General features: G+C 40.4%; 1 protein-coding gene across 2 annotated transcripts in view; it reads right to left on the bottom strand.

Moving 5' to 3' along the window:
* Positions 1-13968, bottom strand: part of LOC135703833 (potassium voltage-gated channel subfamily KQT member 1-like) — a 745326-nt gene that overhangs the window by 423401 nt on the left and 307957 nt on the right. The gene's annotated exons all lie outside the window — the stretch shown is intronic.

Raw genomic sequence — 13968 nt, 5'->3', positions numbered from 1 at the left:
TTCCATGTATTGAGTTACCATCCAAATTTATTAGCGAAAACGAACTATTGGGAACATCTCCTCGTACCGTGGCACATAGGGGCAGAATGGTACTTTTGTTGGACAAAAATCGTAGCGCGCAACCCGTGCATCTAAAAGGTTTGGTGCCTTTGAAAAAGTTTTCTAGTTGGTTAAGGACTATCGAAGGACGTCAATATTTTAGTTCTAAATCACGCCACTCAGGTGGTGCCATCTCCAACTTTTTATAGAAGCATCGTAGCGAAACAACTCTTTTGAAAACGTCAAAAATCTACAGCCTACTTCAAGGGAGATATTTGACATTTTTGGTCATTTTCATTGAAAAAAGTTTTTTTTTCGGTTTTTGTGTATTTTAAACGCAGAAAAAGCATACTCAAATGTTTTGATAATAAAACCATGCATTTTTACAAGCACTTCTTGGGAAATACTTATTTAGATAAACTATTTTACAGCATATTTCATCAACATAAGCGAAAATTCATGCAAGCTTCTATGTTATATAAAACAAAAATGAGCAAAAAGTAGCAGCTCATTTTCAGCTCACAAGCTCTTCAGTCCTTACCGATAACTATTCTGAAGAGCACTGGACCGGGCACTACAAGGCATTTTTATTACACAGTGTTGAAAATACTTGATTTTCATAAATAACAAAAAAAAAATTTTTTTATACATTCCACATTGTCTCTACATGACATTTCAAAATCATCAGGTTAGCCTTGAATTGTTTATTTGTTTTCTCAAGCAGTAATTGTTATTTAAAATGGTCTGCGTCACAAGAAGAGAAGTGTTCAATTTCTTGAGTAAAAATATAAATTTTTCATGGAAGCTCAGGTACAAATATGTCTGCGAGAGATTACGAACGTCCACTTTAATTGGGGTAAACCCAAGGGGTGGTCACTCTACACACTTATTTTGCGCCAACATTTTTCTCAGTGTACCTCAGTGTGCCACAGCTGTACGGGCAGTGCCAAAAAGTCATTGAACTGACTTTTAATTGCTTGTGCATAATGACTTGTTTGGCAACCCGGTATTTTACCAGCTCTTGTTTTTCAATGTTTTCAAAACCGACGCGGACTCCCGTTGGGACTACGCACTGGATGCATTCGTCTCCAAGGATGCCTGCAACGGACGAGCTCCGCTGCTACACGATCCTTCCATCTTCGGCGGAAGGCCGACCCCGCACAACGAACGTCAATCATTAGTCAACCAGCCCTTCTACGAGCCGGCAAAGGAAACGGATTTGCACCGCCCGAGAATCATCCGCCGGAAAACTGGAAACCAACACCGGCCGGAATACACGTCGGACTGATGAAGGACGCACCGCTGACCCGAAACGGACCAGTCAACTTCATTCAACCGGCACAGCAACAGGGCGCAGTGATGATGGTCTACGGACACAATAACAACACAGCCAACACCGATAAGCTGTTCAATCTGTTCTGCCTGTATGGAAATGTTGTCAGGATTTCGGTCAGGATAAAGTTCCTGAAGATCAACGAGGGTACCGCCATGGTTCAGATGGTAGACTGGACACCCGTATGCCGTCCGAGGATCTGCTGCTGACTGCATTCACCACCAAGGACTGCCACCCGTCGCAAGTGCGAATGTTCCCGCTGAAATTGGAAGTTTCTCCTCCGGATTGGTCGAGTTCTCAAGCAACCCTGGCGAACGCCATCATGAAGTGCAAGCACAGCTAGGTCGATCACAAATGCACAAAATTCCCGTTAAGTTGTGCTTCTCCTCCTCCAAGAAGATGAACGGTGCATGGAACAACGAGAACATCGAAAACACGTTAGCTTTGAAAGAGGGGAAGTTTGTTTTTCTGAAAAAAAAGAAAGGATTTTCCTTTTTCTGTGTAGGTAATGTTATGATTCATAATTATAGATAATTTCTTATTGTGTTAGTTGGAAGTGCAAAAAGTCAAGAGAGTAAAAATAATTTGTTAAACTATTTGAGATTTTGCCAAGACGGTCCTCCAACATTATATGTTGGACGATGAAATCGTTGGTGTAGCAGCCACCGCCATGGATGTATTCGAGCAGTTCGAATGGTCTGATGGTATAGTTTTTGTTTGGTTGTTGACTTTCCGATTAAATCTCAAGCACCACTTGTCGTGACCGGACCAAGATTTCCAGCGTCGACCACGGCTACATGAATTAGCGATGCAACTCCCGCGGCTGCTTCCAATGCTGCTGCTGCTGCTGATCCTTCTACTTGTCAATCTCCTCTAAAATTCGCCAAAAAGACGCATTGCATTGGAAGCAGCCGCAACCGTGGGAGCTGCATCGCTAGTTCGTGTAGCCATGGCCGGAAACCTCGGTCAGGTCAAGATACCGATGTCAGCTGTTCTTCGTCTGGGAGGAAATGTGGATGTGACTGCCGTCACGGGTGTAACGATTTTGAAAATCCATGTCGAGACTTGGTGGAGATTCAAGGTTGTTTTCAAAATAATTTGATTATATTGTGGCAACATCAATAACAAATTTTGACACATGCACACAACGCAAGCGCAGAAAAAGTTCAGTGTTGCCAGTAACTTTAAATATCATACAAATTGTAACCATGGGTGCCAAACAGCACCAATGACTTCGCCCGGGTGTGCCCAAGATTGATTTTGGCACACTGTGTAGAGTGACCAACCCCTTGGGTAAACCCTGAAATCTTGAAGCTTATAAGAAAGAACGTTATAAGGTGTTGTAGAGAAGTAAAGAAGAGATGGGAGAAAAGTGGTCGTATCTTGGAACTTTTTGAAAAGAGTAATGAGCTGTGGATTAAAGGATGTCTAGACGTGGGAAGATCGGAATCGATTAACGATATATCTGTGCAATCAAGTAAGTGGCTGCATCAAGATTATTGAAACATGGATAATGTACAACGTTGACGGTTGCCATCTCCGTGGTCAGTGTTTTTTGTCACTGAGAATTTCTTGTACAAAATTAACTACCAAAATGTACATGTCTCTGGTTAAACGTTTGATAATTTGACATTAATGTTGTGTATTTTGAGAGAAGCTACGCTCTGAAATCATTGCAGACAATTTTTGTATTTTTTTTTTTGCTATTAGGGTAATTGATTCTGGTTGGACTTATCCAAAAACTGATGATGGTTGGACCTATTTTTTCAATCGCTAGTTTAGTCAATTTTCGCTAATTTTTTATTTTCAAAGATCACTTTACTATCATAAAAAAAAAACTCTTTTTCTTCAATTTTCATGGGTGTATTATTGAAAAAACTTCAAAACAAATGAATTTCAATGTGTTTTCAAAACAGTTCACTTTCCATGCATTAGCTCGTCATCATGCCTTACTTTCATAAAATACAAAAAAAGGAATATTTTTTACATTTATTTTCATTTTCATGTAGTAAAATACTGCTTTAAGGTGTAAACAACACGTTAGTACCATAGAGGTAACTCTAAGACCACTGGGTCCCGAAGAAAATCATTATTATTTTTGGCTCACTCAGTACCAGAACAACGGTCCCAAGCAGTCCCAAGCTATTTCACTCACCCCTGCATGTTCTGCATGAATCCACACACCCCTGATGTTATCTGTCAAACTTTCATAGCGAATCAAAACAAACATAGTGTAGTAATAGAATTTCAACTAGAATAGGGTACGTTAATCGTTTGCTTGGGACCAATAGGCTACTAAAGTGGTGAGCCAATTTAAAATCGTTAGTTTCGTATTGATTGTTGTTAGTACTCCATTTATCCATCGGTTTCACTAAAATGTTTGAATAATTTACGAAATTCGAATAGATAAATATGATCATGGTTGGACCTACGCATGATGATGGTTGGATGTGTTTCCTAAGACGGCCGCTAGGTGCGCTTCGGTTTGTTTACATCCTACATGCGCAGCTGATTTGAAATTCGATTTCGTTTTGGCCGAGTGAGCAGTTTCTTCGATTGAAAAAATCGCTAAAGAAAAGAGTTATACGGTCGAAAATCTTCAAGACGCTGTTCTTTTAGTAAGAAATAAATCACTTACCACGTATCAGGTACAGAAAAGGTTCAATATTCCGAAAACGACACTTCACGCAAAAATTAAGGGAAGCCATGGCAAGAAATATGTAAGGAAAATATATTGTTGAGTATTGATTAGGAGAACCAGCTAGGGGATTGGGTTTGTATGTGCGCTGCTTCTGACAAGACGGCCAAAAAGATCTTGGAAGCTGCGTCACCTTGCTGTAGGATCTTGCCACCAGATATTTGATAGGTTTTACGGAATTAAGTTATGAAATACACTTAAGTTTGATTGAACACCTTTTATTCACTTCCTTTCGTCATAACCGATATTTCCTCACTGCCCTTACTCTCACGATCCCTCTCCCTCCTCTTTTCCTCATACTCCATCTCTGTTTTCCGAACAAGAGGTCCATGACTCTACAATCCCTCTCCTAGTCTACGGTGAAAAATAGAATCATTAACATTTTGATGTATAAATTATAATATGGATGAGAAAAGAAGAAAAAAAAAATGACATTTTATTGTGGGGAGATCAAGTTACAAATTGTACCGCGATGGCATTTTCCGAATCCTTGAAGGTCGTTCCAATGGACGTGTATAGTCATCTTCGGGTTGAGAAGCATCTGGCTGCTCCATTCGAACTTTTTTCTGTGGAGGCGATTCAATTGGTGATGTTGCTGGAAATTTTGAACTTGATGGAATCGGATCAGGAGTACCATTTTCGATTGGCCATTTTCTCAAATGTGTTACAGAACGGCGATAGGTCACTCCCGACTGGTTAGCAACAATGACATCGTTGCCAGTTTTCCTTATCACCGTGAAGCGTTCAACTCGAAAGTTAGGATCAAGCTTTCCGGTTTCGTTGTTTTTGAGCATGACAGAATCGCCGACCCTAATGTCCGACATTTTTGCATGTCTGCGATTGTCAGCGTAGATTTTTCCTTTCATTTTCTTGATCGCATCAGTGTCCTTAACATCCTCTTCTTGGCGTAACGCTGGTTCAGTCCTTAAAGATGGTAGTAAGTCCTTGACCGGGCGAGCTGTAAGTAGTTCTAAAGGTGCTTTCTCTGTTATCGAGTGCGGTGAAGTGTTGTACATATATACGTAGTCCTTCAACGCTTTCCGCCAATCCGAATGAGTAGCTTTGGCAATCCGCAAAGCCCTTAAAATACCACGATTCTGACGCTCAACGAGGCCGTTCATTTGTGGCCAATATGGTATCGTTGGAATAAGTTTTATATTCTTGCTTTTGCAATAGACAGCAAATTCCTCACTTGAGAATGGCGGCCCATTATCACAGCGGATCGTTTCAGGGTATGCTTGCTCATTGAATATCTGTTCGAGTGCTTCGATAGTTTTAGCTGCATTCGTGTGTCGCATTTCAATAACTTTCAAAAAACGACTGAAATAGTCTACAACAACTAAGAATGTCGCACATTCTTTTGCGGAAAAGAAGTCTATTGCAATATCTTGCCACGCCCGATCCGGGATTTCCTTACGAATCATTGGTTCCGGTGGTGACTGTCTACTAACTGCTGCACATCCGATACAACTTCGAATCCTATCAGAAACATCTCGATCCATGCAAGGCCACCAGACTCTTTCTCTGAGAATTCTGCGCATGGTTACGGCTCCTGGGTGTCCACGATGGGCGATATCGAGAACTTTCGGTCTTAGCTTCACTGGCATCACAATCCTATCGTTCCGAACTACTACACCGTCGGTGACTCCCAACTCATTGTAAAAAGCTTGATATCTGTAGAGATTCGTTGGCCATTCTCCAGTCCCAAGGGCTTTTATAACTGCACTAAGCGTTTCATCGGTTCCCGTCTGGTTTCGTATTTCATCCAAGGTGATTGCAGATGGTCCTTCTCCTACAGCAAATAAAAAGTGCTGAGAACCCTCATCAAACGGAGAACTTGATTCTGTGCACAGTCTTGACAAAATATCGGAGATGTTTTTTGATCCGGGTACGTACTTCATTTTAAAAGTATACGGTTGTAAGCGAAGTGCCCATGTTTCAGCACGAGAGCAAGCACGTTTACCGTCCCGGTGTTTACCTTCGAAAATATACTCAAGCGTCTTGTGGTCGGTGTAAATGGTGAAACGGAGACCGAAAAGGTAGAGATAAAAATTTTCGACCGCCCATACCACAGCTAAAGCCTCTCTTTGCGTCTGCGGGTATATCCTCTCAGCCGAAGTAAGTCCTTTTGAAGCGAAGCTTATGATCCTTGGTCTACTTGATGAATCTTTTTGAACCAATACGGCTCCCAACCCGAAAGGCGATGCGTCGACGTACAGTTCGGTAATATCCTTTGGATCAAAGAAACCCAGCCTACGAACATTCCTGGTTAGTTCACTTCTTAAATCGTCAAACGCTCTCTCCTGTTCCTCTGAAAAGGACTCAACATCTCCTCTTATATACTGACGCAAAGCTTCCGTTCTACTGGATAGGTTTGGGATGAAGTGACCAACAAAGTTTATAAGACCCAGAAAACTTCTGACTTCTTCTTTGGTTTCAGGCTTACGAAAATTCTTGATTGCCGATACTTTCTCCTCAGACGGGCTTATCCCCGACGCACTGACCTTGAAACCCAAAATTGTAAGTTCTTTTTCTCCGAATAGGCACTTATCTTCATTCAACAGGACGTTGTTGGCTTCGAGTACCGTCATAACCTCAGTCAAACGAGCATCGTGTTCTAATTTAGTCTTACCAGCTACTACAATATCGTCTATATATACAATAACTCCTTCAATACCGGCCAGCATCTCCATCATAATTCGCTGAAAAATTTCAGGAGCACAGTTAATGCCAAACATCAACCGCTTGAACCTCATTAATCCCCTGCCAGTCATAAACGTAGTGACGCTACGGGAGTCAGGATGAAGTTCAACATGATGAAATGCCGAAGTAATATCCAACCGAGTGAATACCGTACATCCTCTAAGTTTGTTCAAAAATGTATCTATCACAGGCAGCGGGTAATGCTCTCGTTGGATTGCTTCATTAGGACGTCGCATATCGATACACAATCGGATGTCATCTTGCCCTTTAGGAACTACGACCATGGGTGAAATCCATTCTGGCGGTCCTACTGCCGGCTCGATTATATCTCTACGCAGCATTTCCTGGATCTTGTCATCTACCAATTTTTCCATTGGAACCGGGATTCTGAGGTAAGAAATCTTCTTTGGCGGTATATTCCGATTGATCGATAGTTTTACCTGAATGTTAGGGAACTTAGGGAATGCATCGTGTACAACATCTACGTGCATAACGTCGAGGCCAACTTTCAAGACCTTCAACTCTTCCGCTGTTCTTTTGCTCAGCAAAGATTTGCTGGCACCATGAATTACGAAGAACTCAGCGTACGTTGCCGGTTTTGAAGGGTTGACCGAAACATGAGCCTCAAAAACCGACAGTACACGTAGCGGTTTGTAGCTTGCGTAAGCTGTGAGGCTTTGATCATGTTGCTGCCTTTTTTTGAAGATGCGTATCCCAGCACTGCGTATTGACTTCCAGATGTCCTCAGTAATTGTGTTGATTGCTGATCCAGAATCAATAAGGAAATCAACAGGAAAATTGTCGATCAAACATGTGATCACACCATTGTTTGGTTGTTGATGTGCGACCTATTAAATATCGATGCGGTCAATAATTGTTTTAATTTACTTTTTTTATTGAAGAAAAATCAGGTAATTAAATTAACCCAACTCCAGATCCTACGAGCCCTCAACTTGAATCCTGAGATGTTAGTCTTAAATTCGTATCAAAACAAACAAAGCAAGAAAAAAAAACTATTCTACCTTGGCGATATCTTTGGTCCCAGGATGGCGTGGTAGTTCTTCTTCCCACTCTTTTTCTCCGTACAGTGCGTTAGCTTCTTCAGGTGTTCGCTTTTGATAATTTCGGCTCCTTGAATTCTGTTTCCACCCCTCTCGGCACTTGCGGGCGAAGTGGCCCACACGTCCACATGAGTTGCATCGGGCATTCCTGGCATAGCAGCTTTGGGAATCATTGAGGTGATTGTTGGATCCACATCGGTTGCATTCCATATTCCTTCGTTTGCTTGCATTACCCGGTCCTCGATCAGGTCTGCCTTGGTATGGCTTAAACCGGGGTGCTAATCTTTTAATCTGCCTCGCTGGCGTATCACCCCACTGCTGCTTGACAGCGTTGACAGCGGACACTGATCCAGTCACCGGATCATCTTTGAGCGCCTTCGACTTTTCCTTTTGCTTAATTAAAACTTCACGATTGATTGCGTAGTTCATCAGTTCGTCCAAATTCATAACGTTCTCCAGGCCTTTGTCTCTAACTCGTTCATCTTTTGCCCCCATGGTAACTTGTTGCAATATCTCCTTTTCCTCCCGATCCATGAAATCACAACGAGCGGCCTGCATACGTAGTTTGAGTATGAACTGATTAAAAGATTCGTCAGTTGACTGACGCAGAGAACGGAAAATCTCCAACTCAACACGATCATTTCGCTTTCCGATGAAAAACTTATTCAGCCTTTTCACCCCATTGTCGAATTCTGGTACTTCCTGTGGCGAGAAGGGAACTCTTGCAGGCTCTGGGTAGATTTCTTCTGCAACCGGTCTCAGGTTGTAAAAGATGCGTTGGAGTCCTCTACCACCCCAAGCCAACATCATAACCAGTTTTTCGTGTTGCGATTGAACGCTCCTCAATTCCGCAACGAGCTCGAATGACCTGAACCACTCCTCCCATTCTCTTCGTAGCCCTTGAGTATCAACCGAGTCATTAAATGGATCCAATCCAAAGCGATCTTTAACACCGTCGTTCATCCTGAAAAAATGATAAGCTTTAATAACCAAATTATTCCTCACAAATAATAATAAACTCTCACAGCTTCAAATAATTTGGTTAGATTGACAAAAAAAAAACCGAATTTTACATGTAATATTTATGATGTCTAACCTTCCACAAACGCACTAGCTCACCCATACGTAAACAAATATGTTAGAGGAAAACCCTTTTCTTTTTTTGGTTCAATTTACGTATGCACCGCAGCGTACCGACTGGACTTGCAATTGCAACACAATAACACCTTGTATTTATGTTTATAGTTTCTCCAGCTGCATATGTATTGCTGCGAGAACTGTAGAAATCCCATGAGTTTACACGCTGTATTAGTGTTCATGAGATTCTGCTTACAGAGCTCAATATGCACTTTTCTAGACTTGTTTTTTTGACAGTTTCAGTTGTGCCCGAAATTCGCTCATCGTTCTTTCACATTTATTAACCCATTCGCTTTTGCGTCAATCAGCTCTGCAGAACACTGGCTGGACTAGCAAGTGCGCTTCGACTTTCATCGGTCTCGCATCTCTTTCGCTCTACAGCCGTACATTTAATTGTGTGACTGGACTAGCGAGAAGAGCTTCGGGTGTTTTCCGTTCTCGCTGTTGACTGTTTTAGTTGTGCCCGAAATTTGCTCATCGTTCTTTTACGTTTATCAACCCATTCGATTTTGAGTCAATCAGCTCTGCAGCACACTGGCTGGACTAGCAAGTGCGCTTCGACTTTCATCGGTCTCGCATCTCTTTCACTCTACAGCTGAACATTCTGTTTTGTGACTGGACTAGCGGAAAGCGCTTCGGGTGAATCCCGGACTCGCTTGTTGATTTTAGTAGTCAACTATAACCTATAACCATCTGAACAAGCACCTCCTCATGCGCTACGAATATAATCGGCCTCGCATTTAAGGATTTCACTTGTACCCAATATTTTCTCCTTATCACATACATGGCTCATAGCACGAATACCGCTTCGGGTTCTATGGTCTCGCTCTAATACTTTCTCACTTCAACAAATTCACTTGTTCGTCACGAGAAGAAAAAAAAATCTCAGACGCCATTTTCAACAGGACTAGAAAAAAAAATCCTTTCCATTAAATATACCTTTTTGAAATCCTACTGACTGCGCCAAACTGTAGGATCTTGCCACCAGATATTTGATAGGTTTTACGGAATTAAGTTATGAAATACACTTAAGTTTGATTGAACACCTTTTATTCACTTCCTTTCGTCATAACCGATATTTCCTCACTGCCCTTACTCTCACGATCCCTCTCCCTCCTATTTTCCTCATACTCCATCTCTGTTTTCCGAACAAGAGGTCCATGACTCTACACTTGCGTCACTAGTTGGGCGTATATTCAAAGGAAAAATTCCATCGTCAGGTTGGCTGAAAGGGTAACAACCGATTTCCGAACTACCACGAAAGCGCCGAAAGAATCTGTTAATATGAATTTACATTAAGCACTTCTCATAAACCTTCTGTGTGTGAATTAACTTGAAATAAAATGTTATCAAACTAAAAATTGTTAACTGAAACCTATTTCCGAAAAAAAAACTCCTAGGAGAAAAAGAACTATAAAACCGGAATTAAGCTATGAAATTCGGTCATTTTAAGCCCCTAAATTCCCCGGGGGCACCCAGAACATGCCCGGAAGTGGCCAATGTGGTCCAAGACACTCAATTTTGTTATTGATCTTGTTATCGAATTTGGAAGTAACGTGAAGTGTTGCATGATAGGTTTTATTCCTTCCATGTCAAAATTAGGTTCATGTTCCATATACCCTGGAACTTGTTCCGGCCATATCTCCGGAACCAGGTGACCGATTCCAAAAATATTCGATAGCTTTCAATGGGACCACAATACCTATAGTTTGACGTTAAAATTTTCCAAATCGGTGCAATGATTTCCGAGAAAATGAGCCATGATGAATAGCTAATGCGTGGAAAGTGAACTTTTTTAAAAACGAAATTAAACTCAAATTTCTTGATTTTTTTTAAATAGCAAATTCATAAAAACTGTATAAAAAGGGTTTTTTAATGATACCAATAAGCTCTAAACAAAGTTGTTGATCAAATATGGGCTAAACTAGCATTTGCAAAAATAGGTCCAACCATCATCAAGATCAGTATAGGTCCAACCAACATCATAATTATTTGCTGAATAAAAACGTGTTATAAAATCATTTGTTCATAATATTTAGCTTTTTATGTTATTATTAGAAACAAAAAAGGTAGATCTTTCCCCTAATCACGCATTTTTCATAATTATATGTTGAATTCATAAAAAAAATAAGACATGAATGTTGACGTCGAGTCAAACCGGCCTAAATAGGTCCAACCATAATCAGTTACCCTATACCAAACAAATATATAACATTTGTTGAAAATATCAAATTAGCTTTTATTTTCATCTTATGAAAATTTACTTTACTGTCAAGCAGTGTTGGCAAAATCAGAAATCAATTGATATTTTCCCGCTCTCATGCGCTCGCAATATCACGCGTGATATTGGAACAAAATATCATGCTTGATATTGATTTTACAAGCTCCTTTGATATTGCGAGACTATTCACAATGTGCAAAAATCAAGCCGAGAGTTGACTCGACACAAAAAACATTCCGTTGCACATCGTTTTCTTAGAAAGAGAAAGTATAGTTTGCTATCTCTTTTTACTCTTCACCGATGGCAGACACGCAGTGACTGCTGCCAGCCGTTATGGAAGTTTCGGTTGCATTCGGGTGTAAAGTAAAAATCACGAAAATCAATCTCACCACAGTTTGTTGAGATTTGCAGCTGGTGAGTTTTGTTAGCTTGATATTCCGAGCGGCGATATCATAGCTTACAAAATCAACCGCAGTTGTTTGCTTGTTGATTTTTGTCTACGAAAATCAAGCGTGATCTTGGGCGTTGGTGAGATTTGATTTTTTGATATTTTCCCAACACTGCTGTCAAGCAACCCTGCTCACCCGGAAATATTTTTCAATTATTTTGTTTTAAATAAATATTGTAATCATGTTGTGCTTCAAAATAAGAAAATCATAGATATTTTTTTCAATCGTGGGGAAGCATCGTTTTTTTTTTTTTTTTTTGTCTTTATTTTAGAGATTTTTAGCCTGAGGCTAGTTCATCTCTTAGGGGAAGCATCGAAAATTCATTCAAAAGTTATGTAAAGAAAAGAACAAATAATTAAAAAAATACGATTTCACATCATCGTCGTGGCAGACCTCCGATTCCATTTGAGGAATGCTCGAACCATTCGAAGCGAAGGAAAGTCGCTAAACTGCGACCAGATGTTCCTACTTCAGTTTTGTCGATGGCTACAGAAATGAATCTTCGATCGGAAGGCAGAAATTCCGGGGCAGGTTCCGAGCAGCTCTGGGAAAATCGACTATTCAAGCATCTCAAATTAAAGCTGCGTGGGATTATTCCAGGAATGAGACAAGCATAAGGCTTTATGATCCCATGGAAGCATTGGCATTGTTAGTAGATGCAGACTTGTCAAGGCAAGCTTACCAGTTATTAAGAGTACAAGCCAAGCAAAGGGGAACAAATCTGTATCCATCATACAAAAAAGTGCAGACTGCAAAAGCACTTTGTTATCCCGGCAAAGAATTTGTAAATGTTACAGAGAGAAGAGCTGAACAAATATTACAAGCTGTTTTACATTTAACCGTCAATAGATTAAAAATGATTCCAGAAGTAAACTCAGAAATGGTGGGCAACTGTGTCCTTATCTCAAAATGGGGTTTTGACGGGAGTGGTTTGCAAGCTGTTTACAAGCAACATCAGGACGACCAAGCCTTCAGCGATACAAACATAATAATAACATGTGTAGTTCCACTTCAACTGTTTTACGTAATCGGGGAGTAAAAACATGTCGTTTGGCAAAACCCAAGGCCTTCTTCCACTAGGTTTTACCTTTGAAAGTGGAATTTGCCAAAGAAAAAAGGACTCCATAATTGAGGAAGAAAAATACGTGAGTCGTCAAATCCAGAATTTGAAGTCATCAATTGTAGAGGTTTCATCAGGAATAATGCAAATTGATCATAGGCTTACACTATCTACGATTGATGGAAAGGTATCTAATGCATTAACTAACACAACATCCGCTCAAAGATGCAATGTCTGCGGAGCCTTACCAAAGGAAATGAACAACATTGATGGAGTATTGAGTCGTCCGGAGAACAAAAGTGCACTTTTGCTTGGAATATCCGTGCTGCATGCGTATATACGGTTTATGGAGTGGTTACTTCACGTAAGCTACCGGCTTTATTTAACGGTTTTTCACAAAACGCAATTGGTGAAGGAAGCTATTGAGAAACCAAAAACGGATATCCAGAACAAGTTCAAAGCTGAATATGGGCTGTTAGTGGATATCGTTAGAGATCGATCCGGAACGACAAACGATGGCAACACAGCGTGGAGATTTTTTTCGAACCCATCGAAGACTAGTGAAATCACAGGTATCATATCTTTTATTTTCATGTTTTAGGTCGTCGAATTGAATTGCATAGAGTATTAGATTACAATGTGTATTGCTCGATAAATTTCAGGTATTGATGAAACCATAATCGACCGGTGTGATACTATTTAACGAACACTGTCCTGTGGGTATGCTATTAATGTGGAGACCTTCCGAACATTCGCTTAAGATACAGTAAAACTGTATGTAAAGCTCTACAGTTGGTATCCCATACCAGCAAGCGTGCCCAAAGTGTTATACACGGATCCAATGCAATCGAAATTGCATTACTACCAATCGGTATGCTGACAGAGGAAGCACAAATAAGGATTTCCGAAATTTCCGGGAATGAAAGAGCAGACAGACTAGTCGGAAGGATACAATGCAGGATATTTTCAACAATTTAATGATAACTTCTGATCCTGTTTTGTCATCGATGAAAACTCCCGTGGTCAATAAACACAGGGATCTCAAACCGACCATGGTAGCACTTATGCAGCTACCAAATGATGCAAACAGTGTCAATGATATAGACGATAGTGATGATGATAACAATGATATTGCTGAAGATTAAATTACAGATTAGGTTACAGATGCATATTATATTTTAATTCTACTAAAACACAAAGATTTTTAAGGATTAAATAAAAAAAAATGATTCAAGGCTTACTTGATTATTTTGGTATGTCATGTAGA

This window comes from Ochlerotatus camptorhynchus, unplaced genomic scaffold (assembly GCF_037179485.1).
Source record: "Ochlerotatus camptorhynchus isolate MF236.1 unplaced genomic scaffold, CSIRO-AGI_Acam_v1.1 ptg000021l, whole genome shotgun sequence".
In the NCBI taxonomy this organism is placed as follows: Eukaryota; Metazoa; Arthropoda; class Insecta; order Diptera; family Culicidae; genus Ochlerotatus; species Ochlerotatus camptorhynchus.
The sequence above is the reverse complement of the archived record's forward strand: the minus strand, read 5'-3'. Positions and strand labels throughout refer to the sequence as shown.